Source organism: Stegostoma tigrinum, chromosome X, assembly GCF_030684315.1.
Source record: "Stegostoma tigrinum isolate sSteTig4 chromosome X, sSteTig4.hap1, whole genome shotgun sequence".
NCBI classification, from domain to species: Eukaryota; Metazoa; Chordata; class Chondrichthyes; order Orectolobiformes; family Stegostomatidae; genus Stegostoma; species Stegostoma tigrinum.
The window spans coordinates 5249470-5272678 of record NC_081404.1 but is presented as its reverse complement, the minus strand read 5'-3'; positions in this window follow the sequence as shown (position 1 = coordinate 5272678).

Genomic DNA, 23209 nt, shown 5'->3' with positions numbered 1-23209 from the left:
ATGCAAGAAATGGAGGGATATGGACCAGGCAGAGGGGAAACGTTCAATTTGGTGTCACGTTTAGCACAACTTCATGGTCTGAAGTGAACATTCCTGTGCTGCACTGTTCAATATTCTACGTTCTTTAAATAACTGAGGTCTTCTCCTCAAGTTGGGGGAACCCAGCACTGGACGGCTTAGGCTTAAACTGACAGGAGAAAGATTTGAAAGGGACCTGAGCAGGAACTTTTTCAAACAAAAGGTGATAGGTGTGTAGAACAAGTTGTCAGAAGAAGTGGAAGATGCAAGTGCAGTTAGAAGGTTAAAAACACTGTTTCTGTGTTTTAGAAAAGATTTGTATAGCAATGTAAGCAAAGACCGGTAAATGGGAATAGTTTCATTTCGGGAATGTGACCATCCTGGATGATTTGGATCGCAGGGTCTGTGGCCATACGATACCAATCTATGACTGTATGACTCTTTGAAGAGTTAACAAACAGGGGAAAGTTGAATGTGATGTATCTGGATTTTCACAAGTAGTTTGATAACCTTTGACTCCTTAAAAAAAAACACAAGCCCATGGTTTGGGACACTATACATTAGAGTCGGTAAAATTGAGAAGTCAGCGAGGACAGGAAGATGAACTTAGTGGGGCATTTTCAGGATGGACATCTGTAGCTGATGGAGTAGCGCAGAGATTTCTGCTGGTGTCACAATTATGTACAACACCAAGGAATGTGAGGAAAGTGATATCAATATCTTTGTTCACCCATTGTCTCTCTAATGCCCGACTCCCATATCTTGAGCTGGTACTTTGAGACCATATCCATTTCAGTTATTTTTACATGAAGTTGATCGAGCAAGCCACTTGGATGATCTGTTTAAAGTCATCACTCGTTAGTTCCAAGTATCCGGTTTTGAACACTTCCAGTTTTGACAAAGGAAGACAATGTTGGAATTCCTGTGCATTGTAATGGCCAATTTCTCTCAGGCTGGAAGGTGTTGAAGAAGTTTTCCGAGTTTGGGAGAGTTGTGGCAAAGGCTTTCAAGAGCAAGGGAGGGAGTGTCACAATCGCAGAAGAATGCAACGAAAACCTTAAAGCAACCAAAATCTGGCAAACAATTATCAGGGTCAAGCGAAAAAAAAAACAATCAGTAGGTTAGAGGTGTCTCCAGGATAAGAGGGTTTGCAATGGGTGCAGGATGTTACCAAAATCAAGAGGGCATGGAAGGTAATTAAGTGCACAGAGATAGGGAGGGCGGCAATGACTGAATGATGTTGCTGAGAAAGGGGGGGCAACAAAATACTGTATTATATTGCAGAAAATGTAATTTCTGTTGTCTTGCTGTTTTATGCAAACTGCTATTCTTGGAAATTGTTTCTTTATCTTCGATGAAGATCATAGTCAGATTTTGTCCATCCGTAAGTATTTCATATTTGAGAAGACATGTGGCTGAGTGTATCTTGATTCCGAGTTCTACGTTCCTCTCATATTTGTGACATTATGCCTAATTTGAGGTGGCATTGTAACTCAGAAACAAACGTTAACTGAACGAATATCACTGATACTCACTTTAGAAACAAGTAACAATTTATTTATTTAACCCTCACAGTGCGCAAGTTAAGAGAAGTCGTCACAAAGTGAGTAGTTCCCTCCGAACTCAAAACTATTCCCTAATGTATCAAACACAAGCCCCACTTCTAAAAAAATTCCAAGTAATATGAAAATAAATTTAAATTTACTCTCTCAGAGTCGACTCGTCTTTCTTCTGTTGTTCTCAACTTTTCCACTGATCTGGCCATCAAGGATGTTTTCTTTGCGAAGTCTTCTGTGAAGACTCTTGGCGAGAAGTGACATCGAACCTTTGTCGATGAATCATGCTTCATCAGATAGCTGAGCAATTTCTTGTGAGAGCACAATGCTTATTACTCAGATGCTGGTTCGCTCTCACACTGATTTTCAAAAGCCCTCTCCTTATATACCTCGGAATGCACATCAGTTTCCAAATAACAGTTTTGGCCTAAGGTTGTCAAAATGGTGAGATTTAAATTCAATTGACTTGCAGTCGTAAAGTGCTTGATTCAAATTATTTGGCTCTCCACAGATGTTATTTTTCCTGTTTAAATCTCTAAGTGAAATAAAAACACATTACTTCTTAAAGGAACAACACACTCTTCTCCCTTATCATATTTTTGGAAACAAGTTCTGCCTTCTGCATTCCAAATCACGATTCCTCTCTGCAACTTCTTGGGGAGCAAGCCCATGCACAATTATATTGATTCCCATGAGGCACTTTCTCAAAAGCCTTCTGATAATCCAAAATACACCACATCCACTGCTTTGCCACATGAACTCTACTTGGAAGATCTTCAGGAAATCCATTCAGTTCTCACTTTTCGAATTCTGTGTTGAAACTGCTGAATCAGAGAGACGTTTTCTACTTGTCAAAGAATTGTGCGCTTTCTACAAAACAAATCACCTTCTCAGCATCTGAGGTCAGGTTTGAAAATCTGTTTTTCACACTGTTGTACTCCTTCCTTGTTTAAATAATGGTGTAGTTTTGTCAAAATACCAAGCATCAGTCCACATTAAGCTGTCAATGTCATTTTGAAATGTGATACTCAATGCATCCATTATCTCTGTCCACGTCTCATTCAGCATTGTCAGAAAAAGGACATCTTGTCCTCTCAAATCAGCTTCATTAATTTGCCCAATGCAACCTTTCTGCAATACCGAATTTGTTTCATTTCCACACTTTCACTGGATCATTGAATCTTGATTAATTTGGGGAAGAATGTGTCTTTTACTGTTCAGAGAGACACAAAGACCTTGTTCCTCTTCTCTACCAATTCCATCTTACTTCTTCTGAATGTCTCTGCATCGTCACGAAATTGACCCATATTTGTCTTTCTTCATGTGTTCCGCTGAAACTTCTGCAATCATCAATGAAAATCCTTCCCTCTGACATTATACTGGATGCAACGTAAAATGGTTGGGCCTGGGACACGACAGTGAGGAAATCCTGCAGTGATACCCTGAACCTGAGTTACCCATCCCCTCAGGCAAATTCAAGCATCTTACATTTTCTTCCATAAGTCTCACAACAGTGGAGAGATTGTACCCCATTTGCATTGAATCCAGAGCGAACAGGAACTGCAGATGCTGGGGAGTCCAAGATACCAAGGTGTTGGATGGAAGGTGAATAGAGTAGACAGGTGGAGATAAAACAGACAAGTCAAAGAGGTGGGGATGGAGCCAGTCAGGATAAGTGTAGGTGGGCAGGTAGGGAGGAGACAGGTCAGTCCAGCGTGGACGGACAGGTCAATGGGGCGGGATGAGGTCAGTCGGTAGGATATTCGGGTGTGGCTTGAGGTGGGAGGAGGGGCGAGGTGATAAGAAGAACAAGTCTGGGAGGTGGGGACAGGATGCTGGTTTTGGGATGCAGTGGAGGGATGGGAGATTTTGAAGTTTGTGAAATCTACATTGATACCAGTGGGCTGCAGGGTTCCCAAGCGGAATATGAGTTGCTGTTCCTGCAACCTTCAGTTGGCATCGTTGTGGCACTGCAGGAGGCCCAGGATGGACGTGTCGGCTGAGGAATAGGAGTGGGAGTTGAAATGGTTTTGCAACAGAGTGGTGCAGTTGTTTAGTGCAAACTGAGTGGAGGTGTTCTGCAAAGTGGTCCCCAAGCCTCCGGTTGGTTTCCCTAATGGACGGGAGGCCACAACGGGTACAGCGGATGCAGTGTACCACATTGTTCCTGTGACTATCTGCTTGATGTGGAAAGTCTTCTTGGGGCCTGGGTTGGGGGTGAGTGAGGAGGTATGGGGGCGCGTGTAGCACTTCCTGTGTTTGCAGGGAAAAGTGACAGGTGCGTTGGGTCTGGAGGAGAGTGTGGAGCAGACAGGGAGTCATGGAGCGAATGGTCCCTCCAGAAAGCAGACAAGGGTGGGGAGTGAAAAATGTCTTTGGTGGTGGGTCCGGATTGCAGATGCCAGAAATGTTGGAGGATGACGCTTTGGATGTTGACGCTGGTGGGCTGGTATGTGAGGATGAGGGGGATTCTTTTTTGGTTGTTTTTGTGGGGACGGGGTGTGAAGGATGAATTGCAGGAAATGTGGTCAAGGGCATTCTTGGCCTCTGCGGCGGAGCAAATGTTGCGGTCCTTGATAAACGAGGATCGCTGAGACATACCGGAGTGGAATGTCTCATCCTGGGAGCAGATGCGACAGAGGTGAAGGAATTGGGAATACGGGATGACATTTTTGTAGGAAGGTGGGTGGGAAGAGTTGTATTTTGAATAGCTGCGTGTGTCGGTGGATTTGAAATGGATATTCGTTTCGAGGTGGTTGCCTGAGATGGAGACACAGAGGTCCAGAAAGGTGAGGGAGGTGTTAGAGATGGTCCAGGTCAACTTAAGTTTGGGGTGGGAGGTGTTGGTGAAGTGGATGAACTGTTCGAGCTCCTCGTGGGAGCATGAGGTGGTGTCAATGCAGTCATTAATGTAATGGAGGAAGAGGTGGGGTTCAGGGCCAGTATAGCTACGGAAGAGGGATTGTTTCACACAACCTGCAATGAGGCAGACATAGCTTGGGCCCATACAGCTACACATGACCGCCCTCTTCGTCTGTAGGAAATGGGAGGAATTGAAAGAGAAGTTGTTGAGGGTGAGGGCGAGTTTGCCTAAGCGGATGAGTATGTCAGTGGAGTGGGCCTGGTCAGGCCTGAGGGGCAGGAAGAAGTGGAGGGCCTTTAGGCCATCTGCAATGGGAATGCATGTGTGTAGGGACAATACGCCCACAGAAAAATGCTGCAGACAGGAGTATTGAACATTTGGGTGGAGGTGGAGAGCATGGGTGTTATCAGAGATGTAGGCAGGGTGTTCCTGGAGCAAGGGGGAGAAAATGGAGTCGAGATAGGTGGCGATAAGTCCGATGTGGCAGGAGCAGGCAGAGAGAATGGGTCGACCAGGCGGTCAGGTTTGTGGATTTTGCAAAGGAGATAGAAGCAGGCGGTGTGGGGTTGTGAGCAATGAGGTTGGAGGATGTGGATGGGAGGCCACCTGAGGTGATGAGTTTGTAGATGGTTTGGGAGATGATGGCTTGATGCTTGGGGGTGGGGTAATGATCCAGTGGGCAGTAGGAGCATGTGTCAGAGAGTTTGCGCCTGGCCTCAACAATGTCGAGGTCGGGGTGCCAGACTAGAACTGCGCCTCCCTTGTCCACGGATTTTATGGTGAGGTTGGGATTGGAGTGGAGGGATCCTGCTTCTATGATGCTGGTTGGCCTGCTGTGTTCATCGAGCTCTACACCTTGTTGTCTCACATTGAATCCAGGTTTGCGATGGGTTCTGCAATTTTGCAATTTGCCAAATGTCTCTGTGAAGTCATGTCAGTCACTCTTACCCATTCGGCAGGATTTGCAAATTGTAATAATTAGAGGAAAATATTCCATGATGCTCATATGTAAATTGTTCTCACAGTTTGGCACGTGGACTTTTTCAGCATGCACAGCCTTTGCATTTTAAAGAATAATGTACTCTTCCTCAGGTGAGGAGCTCAGAATTTAAAAAAACATGTAGTCAACAATTTCTGTAAATTCCGAGGAAGGGTCATTGGAGACGAAACATCAACTCTGTTTTCTCCTTCACAAACGCTGCCAGGCCTGCTGAGCTTTTCCAGCAACTTTGTTTTGATTCCTGGAAAAACTGTCTCGTTTCTTGCTCCGCAGGGTGCATTATGACACTGTTCCTTCCCTAATTAATCAAGTTGAATACATTGTACTTGATGCAGAAGTCCCTTGTGGTACTCAAAATGGGCTGTTTTACAACATCCTTTTGTCATTGGGCTGAATACTCACTTCATCATCAGTAATACTGGACAGACTTGCTCTCCAGAACCTTCCTTTTCCTCCATTCATCTAACAAACACTGTCAGCCATTACCCTACACACCATTTGTTTATTGATGCTTACAGTAAATTATTTGCTTAAAAGGTAACATGAGTGCTTTTACGAACTTCTCTCTGAACTTGGAGAGTGTTGCTACATAAATAAGTGTGTTTGTGCACAGCTTATATCGCGGAGCATATCTGCAACATATTGGAACATAAATTCAGCATTTTTGTGGGACAATGAATCAAAAGTGTCAAAAAACATCTAAAGGTACCACAGTCATAGAACGATGAAACTACAGGATATCGTGAAGAGGAAAATAATAACCTTTTTCCTGCTGTCCATGTCTGGGTCACAAGAATTTTGAACGTTTCTCTTATCCCTCAGTCTCTTACGGGCCCGACTGGCCAGTAAAATGGACTTGACTGTCAGAGCGTTGAACAGAAGAATTAAAGCAAATGGGAGCATTGGAGTTAAGATCTTTTCAAAGCATTTGAATTCTTTCCATATGGAAGCGTAATAATATGCTTCACTGTTAGTGCAGAACCAATCGACGTTGTTCATCATTCTGAAAGATTCAAACCTGAAGTAAGTGGGAATGTTTTTGAAACAGGTCAGAATGCCTGTTGTTACTGGAACTGCTGTTGCAATTTTCTTGGTGCAATATTTCATTTTCACCTTCTGGCAACAAATGGCAACAAATCGATCGAAGGTAAACGTGACGGTGAACCAGACAGAACAATCAGCGGCAGCACGGCGCAGCACAGAGGTGATTTTACAGGGAGCGGTCACATGCAAGAAATTGACAGAGAAATAATAATCATTGATCCGGTAGAGTATGACCTCAAGGATAACATACAGTAGATCCGCTGTTGCCATGGCAACGAGGTAACAAGTGGTGCATGAGGAGATTCCACATTTTCCTCTGAATAAAATCACAAGTGCCAGTGAATTCACTGTGAGAGAGTGAAGGGAAAGGAAATGCGAAATTACATTTAAAAAGTCATTCACATTTTCTCACGACAGACCAGTGAACACAAACAAATCAGCTGGAGAGGGTCCAGAAGTGATTTACAAGGATGTTGCCTGGGATAGAAGGTTTGAGTTGTGAACAAAGGCTGTGTAGGCTGGGATTGATTTCATTGGAGGCTGGGAGGCGGAGAGATGACCTGCTGAAATTTTATAAAATAATGAGAGTTCCAGATAGAGTTGATGGTTGTTGTCTTTTCTCCAAGATGGGGAATTTTCAGATGAGGGAGCACAAAACGTGCATTTGGTCTGGCACCCAGTAAACTCATTTTTGTTTAGTTGAGAGAAGAGAGATTTCTTAAAAAGAGACATTAAGAGGAATTGTTTCAACGCAAAGGGTCATTCTTGTGTGGAATGATTTTCCTGAGGAAGTGGTGGATGTGAGTACAGTTACAATGTTGAAAAGACATTTGGATGGATATATGAACAGGAAATATTTGGAACAATAACGGCCAGGAGCAGGCAGGTGGGACTATTTTAGTTTGGGATTATTTTCAGTCTGGACTGCTTGGACGAAAGGGCCTGTTTTAGTGCTGTATGACTCTGTGGGTCTCTGACTTCAACGGGCCATCAAGGTGTACAGATCAGGGTAAAGATCTTTTTTAAGAGGTATCAGTCAGAGGGGTGCAGCAGGCTGCTGGTGAGAAGCAGCTGAGTACTTTAATAGTTCAATGAGGAATTGTGTGTCTGAAGCTGGAGCAGCGCAAGCTTGGAGTAGACCATCTGCTCCTCCAGCTGCAATGTGTACCATTTCCTTTTGCGCTGCAATGTGCATCACCTGCAAAGAACTACCTACAAACGCATTAGACTCACCTTCTGATTTGTCCATCTGCCCTTCACACGTCACCTTTCGTGGTGTTACCTCCTGTCGAGAAGCCTGACTCACCATGACTTCAAACTCAAGCCAAAAATCCCCAACCACACTAACCAGCCAAACCTTGTTGATACTTTGCAAATCAAACTGGTTTTTTTTTACCATTTCTGTAATAGTCTCAGCAATGAGTGTTTTTGATAGATTAATGAACAAAAAAATCGGGTAGATTTCCCTGTATTCCTGTATAATGTTTGACACCCAATTTCTAATTGAACTGTGTCTCTGTGACGAGAGCCCAGTGTATGTCAGAGTGGATGCAAGAGGAGAGCTTGAGAGCTCTGTTCCCATTGCTCGATATATCACCAGGTGAAATAAAACTCCACAAGAATACACCTTATGAATTTATACTTCACATAAAATGATATGCGAATCAGGTTCATCACCAAACACAATTGTTGTTTACGATCAGGAATAAACATATATAACAAGTATAACATCATTGACCCACATGGAATGATAGAGGAGTAAACATTTATACCAATTAAAATTGCCAAAACTCTCTCTCCCTCTCACTCTCTCTCTCTCTCTCTCTCTCTCTCTCTCTCTCTCTCTCTCTCTCTCTCTCTCTCCCCCTGTTCCCGGAAAGTGCAGAGAACAAAACAGGCTTCCTGCAGAGATAGAAACATTCCAAAAGAACAGGCGTAATTTGGCCAATGGGTAATTTGTGAAGACCAAATGCAAAAGTGTGGGATATTTCAGAGTCACTGGACGTGCGTTGGAACTTGTGCAGTCCTGTCACCAAACATGCACCTTTCCCAATGAAGCCTTGTATACACAGATTCTTCAGAAAATACAATATCCTGATGCTCTTCCAGTGTCTTTCAAAATAATGAATAGGTTACAGTCTGAAATGATGTTGTGGTTTTGTTTTGTTTTTGAATTAGGTGAGATTATCTGGAGCAGCTTGTTCACAGCAACTTTTTCTCGAATTCAGCTTTATTTTTAGCAGACTTCCCTCCAACTCCACCTTATCCTCGGAGCCTTCCTTCTAATCCAGCATGTGCATACCAGGCATTCCGCCAACACAACATTCTTTAAAGCCAACTTCTGTGCAACTCAGAGATAATGTGAACTGCAGCTGGAGGATTCAAGATAACAAAGTGTGGAGCTAGATGAACACAGCAGGCTAAGCAGCATCTCAGGTGAACAAAAGCTGACGTTTCGGGCCTAGACCCTTCATCAGAGAGCTCTCTGACAAAGAGTCTAGGCCCAAAATGTCAGCTTTTGTGCTCCTGAGATGCTGATTGGCCTGCTGTGTTCATCCAGCTTCACACTTTGTTATTCTGTGCAACTCAGCTTGTTCTCAGCAGATTTCCTCCAAATGAAACAATGCAACAATAACCTCTCCAAGAAAGTCACTGTTCAAAATATATTGATTCATGCAACCTTAATCATTCTAGACACTTGTAATCAACCTGCACAGAGATGTGAGATACACGTCGGGAATTTGAACCCGGGCATGATTTTGTTCAGGGTCAGTACAGTACCATTGCACCACAAGAACCTTACCTTGACCAAACAGACACTTACCAGGCAAACCGAGTACTGCAACTGCAACAAAGAATATATTGCTGACCAATTGAATTGCTTGATACATTTTGTGACCGACGAGATCAATCACTTTGTGTTGCTAATAATCTCTCTTGTTGAGAAAAAGATAAAGGCCCTTACTTTTACCCTACAGGAGCTGCCATGGGATACTGTGTTTACAAAATTTTCCAGTTGTTTGTTTTCCAAAAGGCTCAGAAGCAGAGATTTTGAAAGTCAAGTTAACTTTCCCGTGATGGAAAATATTTTGCAATGTGTTTTGGAGAGATCTGCAGCTCTCCTGAGATGAAGAATTTCAGTTGAGCCACTCTAAGGCTCAAAAATATAACAAAGTCGTCCAACACAGCATTCAGCCACAGGGTCTGTGCTGACTTGCTTAGATCTCTGGAAGAGCAGCTCAACTTGTCTCAGTCAGCAGCCACATTTCAACCATCACTCCACTATTTCCCTCAGCCAGTTCAGGAGTAATGTGTCCAGTTCCAGACACCCTGCTATAGAAATGATATTATTAAGCTGGAGAGGGTTCATAAGAGAATCACCAGCATGTTGCCAGGAGTGGAAGATATCAGTCACAGGGAGGGTCTGGATCAGCTCGATCTGTTTTCATTGGAGCGTAAGAGGTTAATGGGTGATCTTCTAAAGATTTATAAAATCATAGTGGGTATCAATGAGCTGAATGGCAGGGCCCTTTTCCCGAGGGGTGGGATTTCATGTCTCGGGGAATGATTTTAAAAATACACCAGGTCATTATTTTTGCGTAGCGAGCGCTTTGTGTGCAGAATGGGCTTGCAAAGAAAACGAATGCAGGTTCACTTGGAACATTTAAAAGACATTTAGACAAGTACATGAATAAGAAATGTTTGGAGGGATATGGGCCAAGGGCAGACAGATGGGATTAGCTCAGTTTGGGATTCTGGTCAGCATAGACTGGTTGGACTGAAAAGTCTGTTTCCATGCTGTACGACACAATGACCCAATGTGTCAGCTGATTAGTCAATGTCCTTCAGATTCAATCTTTGTAACCTACACTTGGAGACCATTCATTTGAGATTCTAAAAAAAACTGTCCTGTCAAAGGAATGTTTTGTATCAGGACACTCTTTCTTTCATTGCCGTTCAGTGTTTATCCGTGTCTTTGATGAACATTCCCCGACATCTTTGAGTCACAGTGGAGATCTCTCTTTCTCTCTCACCTTTTTGAGTCTCTGACACACGCTGTCTCTGGAAAGCGGAATCTCTGCCGCATTGATCACCCCGACACACTCTCTAAAACCGTTTGATGAAATATGTTGCACAGCACGTTCTTCATCTCATACATTGAAGATTGCACTTTCTTCCTTCAGACTGAACTTGAAAATTAAACGAATGGGACCACGATCCTCTTCCCAAATTTTATTGTCTCCTGTCCAGTGGGGAAATTTCCTTCCCTTCCAGGAATTTTCTATCCTTGTCCAAGTTACAGCATTGGTGCCGATATGGACCATATCCAGTCACTGTAATTTGTAACCACATTTCACGCTCTCACCCTCCCTGGTGGACCACACCCCAGAGTTCCAAAGGTGGTAGCAGACAAGATTGTGGAGCCATTGGTGGTGATCGTTCAGGAATCACTGGTGTCATGGTGGGCCACAGAGCATTGGGAAATGGCTAATGTATCACTGCTGTTTAAGAAGGGAGGGAGGCAGAAGACAGGAAACTATAGACTGGTTCGAGTAACCTCAGTGATTGGTCAGATTTTAGAATCCATTATGAACTGCAGATCCACAGAAATGATACAGCATAGAAGAGGTCGACTGGGCACATTCTTCTTTAAAGTTACCCAACGACATCCATGTACCCTTTTTAATCACATCTTCCTGCACACAGCCCATTGCCCTGCAGATCTACTGTGCAGATTCAGATACATTTTCACAGAGCTTAGGGTTTCTGCCTCCACCACCAACTCAGGCTGTGAACTTCCGGCATCCTCCGTCTTCTGTGTAAAAGGAATTTTCTTCACATCCACTGTAATTCTGCTGCCACTTTGCTGAATCTACGAGCCCTGGTTTTCAAACTCTCTGCTAGGTTGGCCACTACATCTCTTCTCTTCAAAATTTGTATGTGAGGACATTAAGGATGAGATTGTGGAATAATTGGAAATGCATGTTGAAACCGGGTTAAGTCAGTGCAGCTTCATCAAGGGCATGTCATGCCTGACAAATCTGTTTGAATTCTTTCAGGAGGTAATGAGCAATTTAGACAAAGGAGCGCTAATGGACATGATCTATTTGGATTTCCAGAAGGCCTTTGACAAGATGCTGTATGCGAGGCTGAGGAATACGATAAGAGCCCATGGTGTCAGGGTAAGTCATTGGCACATATAGAGAACTGGCAGACAGGCAGATGGCAGAGAGTGTGGATGAAAGGGTTTTTTTTAAGATGGCAGGGGTGACTTGTGGAGTTCTGCTGGGGTCAGTTCAGTGTGGAAACAGCAATTATTCACATTATACATTAATGATCTGGGTAAAGGAACTGAGCGCACTGTTGCAAAGTTTGCAGATAACACAAGGATAGATGGAGGGTGAAAAAGTGTTGAGGAAGTGGCGAGGCAACAGAAGGACTTGAACAGGTTAGGACAGTGGGCAAAGATTTGGTTGATCAAATACTGTGTGGAAAGTCTTGAGATTATGCACTTTGGCAGGAAGAATAGAGGTGTCGACTGTTTACTAACTGGACAAACGTTTTGGAAATTTGAAGCACAAAGAGACTTGGATTTCTAGATCAGGAATCTCTTGAGGTGAGCTCGCAAGTTCACCTGGCAGTTAGGAAGGCAAATGGAAGGGTAGCAATCATTGCAAGAGGGCTAGAATTCAAGACTAGAAGCTGTGTAAGATCCTGATCAGACCACATTTGGAATATTGTGAGCAGTTTTGGACACTACATCCAAGGTACCATGTGCAGGATTTGGATGGGGCCCAGAAGAGGTTTACAGGAATATTCCTGGGGATAAATGACTTGCCATGTTAGGGGATGTTTAGAGCTCTGGATCTCTGCTCCCTGGAGTTCAGAAGATTGCGGGGAACTGATTGAGATGTACAGAATACTGAGACCTAGGTAGAGTGGACATGGAGGCGATGTTTCCATTGGTAGGAGAGACTAGGACCCGAGGGAACAGCCTCTGAGTTCAAGGATAAACCTTTAGAACTGAGACAATAAGGACTTTGTTACACCAGAGCGTGGTGAATGTGTAGAAAGCATTGCCTCAGAAGGTCAAGGCATTGACTTTATTTAAGACAGAGATAAATAGGCTTTTGATCAGTAAAGGGATGAAGGGATATTGGGGGGAAGCAGGAGAATGAGGTTCAGAACATATCGGCCAAGATTGAATGGCAGAGCAGACTCAACGGGCAGAGTGGCCGAATACTACTACAATAACTTATGGGCTTCTGGCCCAGCCGTGCATAACCACCTAATCCCACCGTCCAATGTAACTTTTGCAGCTTTTAACATGTCACATTTTTCTAGATCTGCCAGTGCCACAAAGACCACACTGTTCTCATCGTTTCTACCTGTGCACCTTGCAGCACCCATGCCTACTCTACTCTCACACTCAGTCTCTGTCTTCCTCATTCTTGGTTCTTCTCAATGCAAGTGGAAGTCCATAAACACAGAAGAAATAGGGACAGGAATAGGCCATTCAGCCCGTCGAGCCTGCTTTGCCAAATGTTATGGTCATAGCTGACCTACAAAGGGAGTTCAGTGTCTGCATGAAAAGCCCAGTTGGAAAATTTCATGTTTTAGAAATATCACCACATCAATCTCCTAGACTCAATACGAGCACAAAGCTGTTCTCCATTACTCAAATCACAGGCCCACTCATTCAAAAATTTAACTGTGTGAAACCTCTGTGACATCATCCCTGAGTACCGTCAAAAGTAATTGTTCAGAAGCTTCCCTCGGTATTTATAGTGGTTGAATTGACTGGTTCACCAGCCTCAGGTCTTTGGGCACATGTGACAGGACATCAGAGATGTATTTGAAAGAAGGCAAAGGATTCCCTTTCCCTTTTTGTCCTCACACTGGTGCTGGTCTGGCCCATTTGGTGGCAGATGCACTGAAATGCGGTGTGCCCATTGGGCCAGTGTTTCCCATTTTGAACAATTTGCCACAATGTATTCCACGTCTCGGAAACAGGGAGCATAACAAGGTTGAATTCAGCACACATTTGGAGAGGGAGGAACTTGGGTGAGAAACAACAGTGTTAAACTGAAAGGAAAGATTGAGCACTCTTGGTGTGTACCTGATGGAGTTTAGCAATATCAGACAGAATCTGATTGAAATTCAAAGAATACTGAGAGGCCTGGATAGAGTGGATGTGGAGAAGATGTTTCCAAAAGTAGGAGAAATTAAGACCTGCCTGTACAGCCTCAGATTTAAGACACAACCCTTTATAACTGAGATGAGGAGGGATTTCTTCAGCCAGAGAGTGGTGAATCTGTGGAACTCATTGCCATAGAAGGCTGTGGAGACCAAGTCATTGAGATTTATTGGATGAAGCTGGATTACCATTCGGACATGAGGCTTCGTTCTTTTGTGTCTGTTTGATTGCGTGTTATATTTCTATCATTAATGTGGTGCACGTGTGGACTTTATTTTAGCACCTGACACTTTGGATTCAAGACAGAAGGATAGAAACTGGGAGCAGTAGTCAGCCCTTCAATCCTTGGAAAATTGCCATTTGATATGATGATGGGTGATCCATGAAAGCATATTCCCATTTTCTGTGCATACCTGTTGATGACTTAAATGTCCAAATGGAATCAAGCTCTTTCTTGAACATAATTTCTCTCAAATTCCCACGCCTCCATCTTTCTCATCCAATCTCTCACTCTCTCTCTCTTACCCTGACATAACCGATTTTGCTCCTCTCTCTCAGAACTTGACACTCGGACCTGTCCCATCCCTATGTCTCCTTCATCCCACCTCTCTCTCATTTTGTCACTCCACCTTGCCCAGTCTCTCTCACCCCACCTCTGACACTCTCCCACCCAAACTCTCTCTCCCTCTCTCCATTTCTCTCTCACACATCATCAGTCTCTCACAGACTGTGTCACCGATCTCTTACACCCAATCTGTATTTCACTCTGACTCTCTCTCTCTTCCTACAGCTCAGACTCTCTCCCATGTACTCACTTTCTTCCTTCCTTCCTTTATTGCTTTCTATCTAGCTCCCTACCAACCAATCTATCACCCTCACTAGGGCTACTGAGCTTGTGGGACACTGTTGGATCAGCAAAATCCCAAAACAAAACCAAGCCTCAGCCAAATAGTTCACATTTTCTTCAGGATTTGGGCTGGCAAACCATGATTGGTGCTTCAGGTATGCGGTCTCGAGAGAGCAAATGAGGCCCTCTAGGCCTGTATTGAGTGAGAGAATGTTGGCTCGTAAACAGGAGAGTGCACACCCTGGAAAGCCCATTGCTATTTGGCTTGGTACAATTAAAATGCTTCGCAACATTCAAGTCAGAACAAATTGAAATAAACTTCTGGTTAAATGATCATCCAGTTCTAATGGAGGTTGTTGCTGGTGTGGCCATGTCAGTGATTGCAGAACTAGTCCTTCGCAAAATTTGCTGCGTACTCTAACCCTTAAGATGACATAAACTGACACTGAGACAGAGAATCTGTACTGGAGAAACTTTACAGGTTCAGGGTACAACTTCGGTTCCAGTCACTTATGAAAAGCGGTTTGTTGAAGTTACACTGATTGCAGTAAAAGACACGGACCCAGCACTGATGAGGCAAAATTGATTGAGAAAGATTCACGTTGGTTGGCCCAACGTTCTTTGATGAGCAAATGGCTGTGTCAGTGAAGTCCTAATTAATTATCTGGATGTGTTTCAGGAAAGTCAAAGGACTATCAAAGGAGCCAACGTCACCCTATATCAATCCCACGGATTTGAAAGGCCTGCTCAGTGCCTTTTATCTTGCAGGGACAAGTAGAGGAAGAAATCTGGAGGCGGGAATGTGAATAAATTATCAAACGAGTGTAGTTTGCTGAGTGGGCAGCCCTGGTCGTACCGATTGTGGAGCCCAAAGGGACAGGCTTCTGTGTTCTGCAAGCTCTCCCTTGAATTGAATCAAAATGGTTTTCATTGTTCATCATTCTTGTTTAAGCTTACAATGTAACATTTCATCTGCTGCTTTAACCACCATAGTATGAAAAACAGCTTCTATTTACAGGACAGTTACCTGCCTCAATGGCGATTTTTTTTTTCTTTTGAAACGCAGTCTTGTCAACTACATCGCGTCATAGAGTCCCCACAGTGTGGAAGCAGGCGATTCAACACATTGAGTCCGCACCAACCCTCCAAACAACACAACCACCCAGACCCACCCCTATCCCTGCAACCCTGCATTTCCTCTGGATAATCCAATTCGCCTGCACATCCACAGACATGATGGGCAATTTAGCATGGCCAGACTATGAAAAACAGCGCATTTTTCAACTGTGGGAGGGATCACCTGAAGGAAATCCACGCAGAAACAGAGAGAATGTACAAACTCCACACAGACAGCCTGGAATCAAACATGGGTCCCTGGCCTCAGGGGCAGCAGTGCCAACCCACAGGGAGCAAAGTACTTAATTTTCAAACCTATCACAAAAATTAAATGAACACCCAAATGCACTAATCTGAGAGTCAAACGCTGAAGTAAATAATTTCAGAATGTTAAAAAGTGCACACATTTCACGAAAATACAACACAAACTGTTTTGTCCACTTTAACAAAAAACACAGAAGAAAGTATAAAATCTCACATGTATTCACGCCATTAGAGCTGTCACTCAACCTTTCCAAATCCCTCAGAAGTTTCTTTCATTGCATTATCCTCGCATCACAGATTTCCCTCTCAGGTACGAGCTTGGAGATTGTCAAAAAGCAAGCTGAGATAAGAATTGACAACTGATTGGATGCTTGATACGAAAGGTGTGTCTGATTCTGGGGAGGGACTGAATTCTGCCAGTGATGATGGAGCGGGGGTTCTGCTGCAATCGCTCACTTTGTGTGCATTTTTCTGTCTGATTGTGTGGAAACAGCAAAACCCATGAAACAAATCTAAATGGAGAAAGTTCAGTTCAACTGGTATTCAAGATACAATTGCGGAGCAGTAAAATCTGTGAATCATCAGCCAACCAGCCACATCCCACAAGCAATTCTGGTGAAGCCAAACTCATTCCATCCTTTTTTGAATTTGACACGTGGCATTTTGTTTCAACATTTACTTTTGAATTCTCTTTCCACTGTAGTTAATTTACTTGTAGTTGTGATTCTTCCCTGTGAAAAGTGCAGTCTCTCCAACTGCACCGTGCACTACTTGGTGACCATAACCACAATGTATCTGCTGTCTACGATCACAAATATCATCCAGAAACAAATTATTTCTTCATATGCTTCACAAAACTCTTTCCTGGATCTCAAACTCCCTGCTTCTACTCTATATATGAACCTCAATATATAGTCAACAATGTGTCCTTAAATGCCTGCTTAAGGAAAGCAATTGGGCTGAGCCACTGTAGAGTGAGTTTGACTTATTGAACAAGTTTATAGCCCCTTTGCTCCCATTTTTGTTAAATCTGCTGATCAACACACTGACAGTCAAGCACATTGTAATAGTTAGTCAAGCCCACAAGGGACTGAGGTGCCAGAATAAAGGAGGGAAGCACAGCCATCCAGAGATAGAGAATAGAATGAAGTCAATTATTTTACTCTTCACTATTTCCAGCAGCTTTGTACTTCTATGGATGGGCTAAATCATAATTTTCATACATTACAGTGTTAGAAGAGGTTATATAACTGAAGCCTTCAAAATATGGTGATATATTGCATTTATTCTGTGGAATGTTCGTTCTTGTACAAATGCTTTTATTTGTTTGGCAACACAATCCAAGCTGATGCATCTGATCAATCTCTGGCTGCACCACTTGCTTGACTAGTGCAGAAATACAAAAAAAAGAGAATCAGCCAAGAGGCGGGTGGTATTATTTCCAATCCATAAGTGCCATCCACATCACTGACACTGAGCGAAAATACACGGCCTGAGAATGGTGGGGCTGGGGGGTTGGGAGGGAGGCATGTGAGTTGGAGCACCCGCTGAAAGACTAGATAGGAAACAGCATGTGTGGTCTACTCCCCACATGGTGGCAGTAGATTGATTCACATCGTCTTCACTCAATTGGGAAAGTGCTCTGCCCCTTTCTACCCAATTACACTGAGGGTGGGGTGGGGATCATCACAAATATTAATAGTTTAATCAAAACATACAAATTCCACACATCACCTGTTGGTTGGCAGCAAATTCACAGAAATCTCTGACAATTTCCCTGTGCTTTCCAAGAATTAAAATTTATTACAGATAAGTAAATGCTAATCACAAGTAAACTGTCAATGTATGGGTCGACACGGAACATTCTAATTCTGTCTTATAAAGCCAGCACAAAGATTCAGACACAACTTCCCAAACAATAAAGAACGGAGAGGATGGTCTGTCGTGGGAAAATGATGTTACGGTGAAAGGAAAGTGTGCAGTGGGCAAGTGATGTTCCATAGATAGGAAGGTCTGCAGTGGGTAAATGATGTTACCGAAACAGAAAGGTCTGCAGTGGGTAAATGATGTTACAGAGATAGGAAGGTATGCAGTGGGTAAATGATGTTACAGAGACAGGAAGGTCTGCAGTGGGTATATGATGTTACAGAGGTAGGAAGGTATGCAGTGGGTATATGATGTTACAGAGGTAGGAAGCTCTGCAGTGGGTAAATGAAGTTACAGAAGTAGGAAGGTCTGCAGTGGGTAAATGATGTTACAGTGACAGGAAAGCCTGCAGTGGGTATATGATGTTACAGCGGTAGGAAGGTCTGCAGTGGGTAAATGATGTTACAGAGATACGGAGGGCTGCAGTGACTGAACAATGTTACAGATATAGGGATGTCTGAATTGAGTGAATGATCTTCCAGATATGGTAGTCCTGCAGTGACGCAGTGATGTTCCAGAGAGAGGGAGGACTGGGTCACGGAGTGTCATTACAGAAATAGGGACAGCTGCAGTGACCGAATGATATTGCAGAGACTGGGAGAGCTGCCGAAAATGAAAGATGATACTTGTAGAGGGAGGACTGCATCGACTGAATGAGACAGTGAGGTCTTCAGTGACTGAATCATGTTACAGAGATCGGGTGGCCTGTAGTGAGTGAATGATGACACAGAGCTAGGAAGGGCTGCAGTGAATGGCCGATGTTTCAGCCATCGGGGCAGCTGCAGTTACAGAGACGGGTTCGGTCGCAGAGACTGAATGATGTTACAAAGATAGGGGTGTGGGCTTTGACTGAATAATGTTACAGAGAGAGGGTGGGCTTCAATGACGGACCGATGTTACAGGGAGAGGGCCGGAAGTGACTGATGGCACAGACATAGTGATGTCTCAGTGAGTGAATGACGTTACAGAGATAGAAAAGGCGGAATTGACTCTTTTAGACGTTGCAGGGACAGGGGAGTGAATGATCTGATCGATAGAGGGAGTCTGCATTGACTGAACGATGTGACTGAAGTCGAGGAGGCTCTGGAAACACACAGTGTTAAGGGGATTTGGAGGGACGCAGTGTGTGAACGATTTTAGAGACTGGGAGGCTGCAGTGACTGTATGACGTTATGGAAATTAGTTTGGCTGCAGTGAATTAATGATGTTATCGAGATAGTGAGTGTTACAGAGATTCAATGATATGACAGAGATAGTGACGACACATTGAATGGTTTTGCGGAGTTACAGACCTAACGCTGACTGCAGTAAGTGAATGATGTTCCAGAGATCGGCTGTTCTTCAGTCAGTCAATGGCATTTCAGAAATAGAAAGGTCTGCAGTGAGTGAGCGATATTACAGAAAGAGCGAGAGCAGCAAGGAGTGAATGATGATACACTTGTTCGGACGTCTGCAGTGACTGGACGATATGACAGATTTCGGGAGGTCTGCAGTGACTGGACGATATGACAGAGGTAGGGAGGTCGGCAGTGACTGGACGATATGACAGAGGTAGGGAGGTCTGCAGTGACTGGACGATATGACAGAGGTAGGGAGTTCTGCAGTGACTGGAAGATACTGTCGAGATACGGAGTCCTGCATGTATTAAATGATGTTCCAGAGTTCATGACGGCCCAGGGACTGAATGATTTTGCAGATTTCTGGAGAGCTGCAGTGAGTGACTGATATTAGGTGATAGAGAGGCCTGTGGTTGATAAAAGATGATGCAGAGATAGCGAGGACTGCAGGAAGTAACTGCTGTTACAGAGATAAGAATTGCAGGAAGTGACTGACATTACATCGGTAGGGAGAGCTGCAGTGAACGAGCGACATTACCGACATTGTAAGGGCTCATGTGACTGAATGATCTGACAGATATTTTGCAGAGACAGAAGGCTTTCAACGACGGAATCAAATGACGGGGGTGGAGGGCGGGTGAACTGCAGTGAGTGAACACTGTTACAGAGATAATGAGGTCAGCAATGACTGAATGATGTTACAGAGATTGGGATGCCTGCAGTGAGTGAAGGATGTTTCAGAGATCGAGAGCACCTGCAGGAACTAAATGATGTCACAGAGATAAGAGTTGCAGAAAGTGACTGATATTACAGAGACAGGAAGAGCAGCACTGACTGATGTGTGTTATAATGAGCGTGACAGCTTCCAGAGGTGAAGGACGTTGCAGATACAGGGAGGACAGCAGTAAATGAACGACGTTGCAGAAAGAGCGAGAGCTGCAGTCAGTGAATGATGTTGCTGAGACTCGGACAGTTGTGGGAAATGAATGACGTAACAGAGATAGAAATGGCTTCAGTTAATGAATAGTTTTTTAATGATACGAAAAGTTGCCAGAAGTGAACAATTTTATGGACAAAGGGAGGGCTGCAGTGACTGACTGATATGACAGAGATAGAGAGGGCTACATTGGATCAGTGTTGTGAAGGAGATTTCGAGAGCTGCAGTTTGTGAATAATATTGCAGTGATAGGGACCGCTGTATCGGGTGCATTATACTTCAGAGACAGGGAGGCCGCAGTGACTGTACAATGTTATAGTGATAGGTTTGACTGCAGTGACTGAATGATCCTAGACAGGTAGAGTGTGCTGCCAGCATTAAATGACATTTCAGAGATGGTGAGGGCCCAGTGGCTGAAAGATTTTGCAGAGTGAGGGAGGGGTTCAGTGACGAATGATGTTACATGTATAGTGAGGATTGCAGGAAGTGAATGATATCAGAGAGAAAGCAAGGGCTGGAGTGTTTGAATTATGTTCCAGAGATAAGCAGGGCTGCCATGAGTTAAATATGCGACAGAAATGGGAACGTCTGCAATGTTTGAATGATGAAACGGAGTTCGGGAGAGCTGCAGTGACTGAATGATATTACAGAGACATGCAATGCTGCAATGACTGCATGATGTGACAGAGAAGAGAGACGTCCAGTGAGTGAGTGATGTTACAGACATAGGGAGGGCTGCAGTGAGTGAATGGTGATGCAGGGTTAGGTCGGGCTACATTGTGTGAATGATGTTACAGAGATAGAGAAGGCTGAATTGACTGAACGATGTGACTGAAGTCGAGGAGGCTATATTAACGTACAGTGTTCAGGGGATTTGGAGGGACGCAGTGTGTGAATGATTTTAGAGACTGGGAGGCTGCAGTGACTGCATGACGTTATGGAAATTAGGTTGGCTGCAGTGATTTAATGATGTTATCGAGATAGTGAGTGTTACAGAGATTCAATGATATGACAGAGATAGTGACGACACGTTGAATGGTTTTGCGGAGTTACAGACCTAACGCTGACTGCAGTGAGTGAATGATGTTCCAGAGATCGGCTGGTCTGCAGTCAGTCAATGGCATTTCAGAAATAGAAAGGTCTGCAGTGAGGGAGTGATATTACAGAAAGAGCGAGAGCAGCAAGGAGTGAATGATGTTACACTTGTTCGGACGTCTGCGGTGACTGGAAGAAATGACAGAGAGAGGGAGGTCTGCAGTGACTGGACGATATGACAGAGATAGGGAGGTCTGCAGTGATTGGACGATATGACAGAGGGAGGGAGGTCTGCAGTGACTGGACGATATGACAGAGGTTGTGGGTCTGCAGTGACTGGACGATATGACAGATGTAGTGAGGTCTGCAGTGACTGGACGATATGACAGAGGTAGGGAGTTCTGCAGTGACTGGAAGATGCTGTCGAGATAGGGAGTCCTGCAGGTATTAAATGATGTTCCAGAGTTCATGATGGCCCAGTGACTGAATGATTTTGCAGATTTCTGGAGGGCTGCAGTGAGTGATCTTTCCTGATCTGAATGTCTCTGTATCTTCGCGAAATTGTCCCACGATTGTCTTCCTGAATCACCAAGGAAAATCATTATACTGGATGCAATGTAAAATGGTTGGCCCTGGGACACGACACAGAGGAAATCCTGCAGAAGACCGTGAACCTGAGTTAGCAAGCCCCTCAGAAAAATTCAAGCATCTTACATTTTCTTCCATCAGTTTCACAACAGTTGAGACATTGCCCCGATTCACATTGAATCCAGAGAAAATAGGAACTGCAAATGCTGGAGAATCTGAGATAACAAGGTGTAGAGCTGGATGAACACAACAGGCCAAATAGCATCATATGAGAACGGAGGCTGATGTTTCGTGCCTCGACCTTTCTTCAGAAATGGGGGGGGCGGAAAAGATGGTTCTGAAAGAAATAGGGAGAGAGTCGGAAGCAGATAGAAGGTGGATAGAGGAGAAGATAGGTGGAGCGGTGTAGGGCAAGTCAAAGAGGTGGGATGGGGGCAATAAATTGAGGTGTATGCGGGAAGGTAGGGAGGAGATAGGTCAGTCCAGAGAGGACAGACAGGTCAAGGGAATGGGGAAAGGTTAGTTGGCAGGATATGGGGTTGAAGCTTGAGGTGGGAGAAGGGGATAGGTGAGAGGAAGCACAGGTTAGGGAGGCGGGGTCGAGCTGCTTGTTTTGGTTTGCGGGAGGTTGAGGGGAGATTTTGACGTTTGTGAAATCCACATTCATACCATGGGGCTGCAGGGTTTCCAAGTGGAATAGGAGTTGCTGTTCCTGCAACCTTCGGGTGGCATCGTTATGGCACTGCAGTATGCCCAGGATGCACATGTTATCTGAGGAATTGGGGGGGTGGGATTTGTAATTGTTCACGGCTGGGAGGTGCAGTTGTTCAGTGTTAACCGAACGGAGATGTTCTGCAAAGCAACCCCCAAGCCTCTACTTGATTTTCCCGATGTAGAGGCGACCACAATGGGTACAGCGGATGCAGTATACTACATTGTACAGGTGAACATCTGCTTGATGTGGAAAGTCTTCTTGCAACCTGGGGTGAGGGTGAGGGCGGAGGTGTGATGGCAGGTGTAGCAATTCCTGCGGTTGCAGTGAAGCATGCCGGGTGTGTTGGGACTGGAGGGGAGCATGGATCAGATAAGGGAGTCACGGAGAGAGTCGACACTCTGGAAAATAGACAAGGGTGGGGAGTGAAAAATGTCTTTGGTGGTAGTGTCGGATTGCATATGGCGGAAGTGTCGGTGGATGATACGTTGCATCTGGAGGTTGGTGGGATGGTACTTGAGGAGAAGGGGAATTCTTTTTTGGTCATTATTGCGGTGATGGGATGTGGGGGAAAAGTTGCAGCAAATGTGGGAGACGTGGTTGAGGGCATTCATGACCACTGCGGCGAGGGCGGGCAAGTTGCATTCCCTTCAAATGAGGACATCTGAGATGTACGGAGCAGAATGACACATCCTGGGAGCAGATGTGGTGGATGTGAAGGAATTGGGAATAGGGGATAGCATTTTTGCAGGAAGATGGATGGGAGGA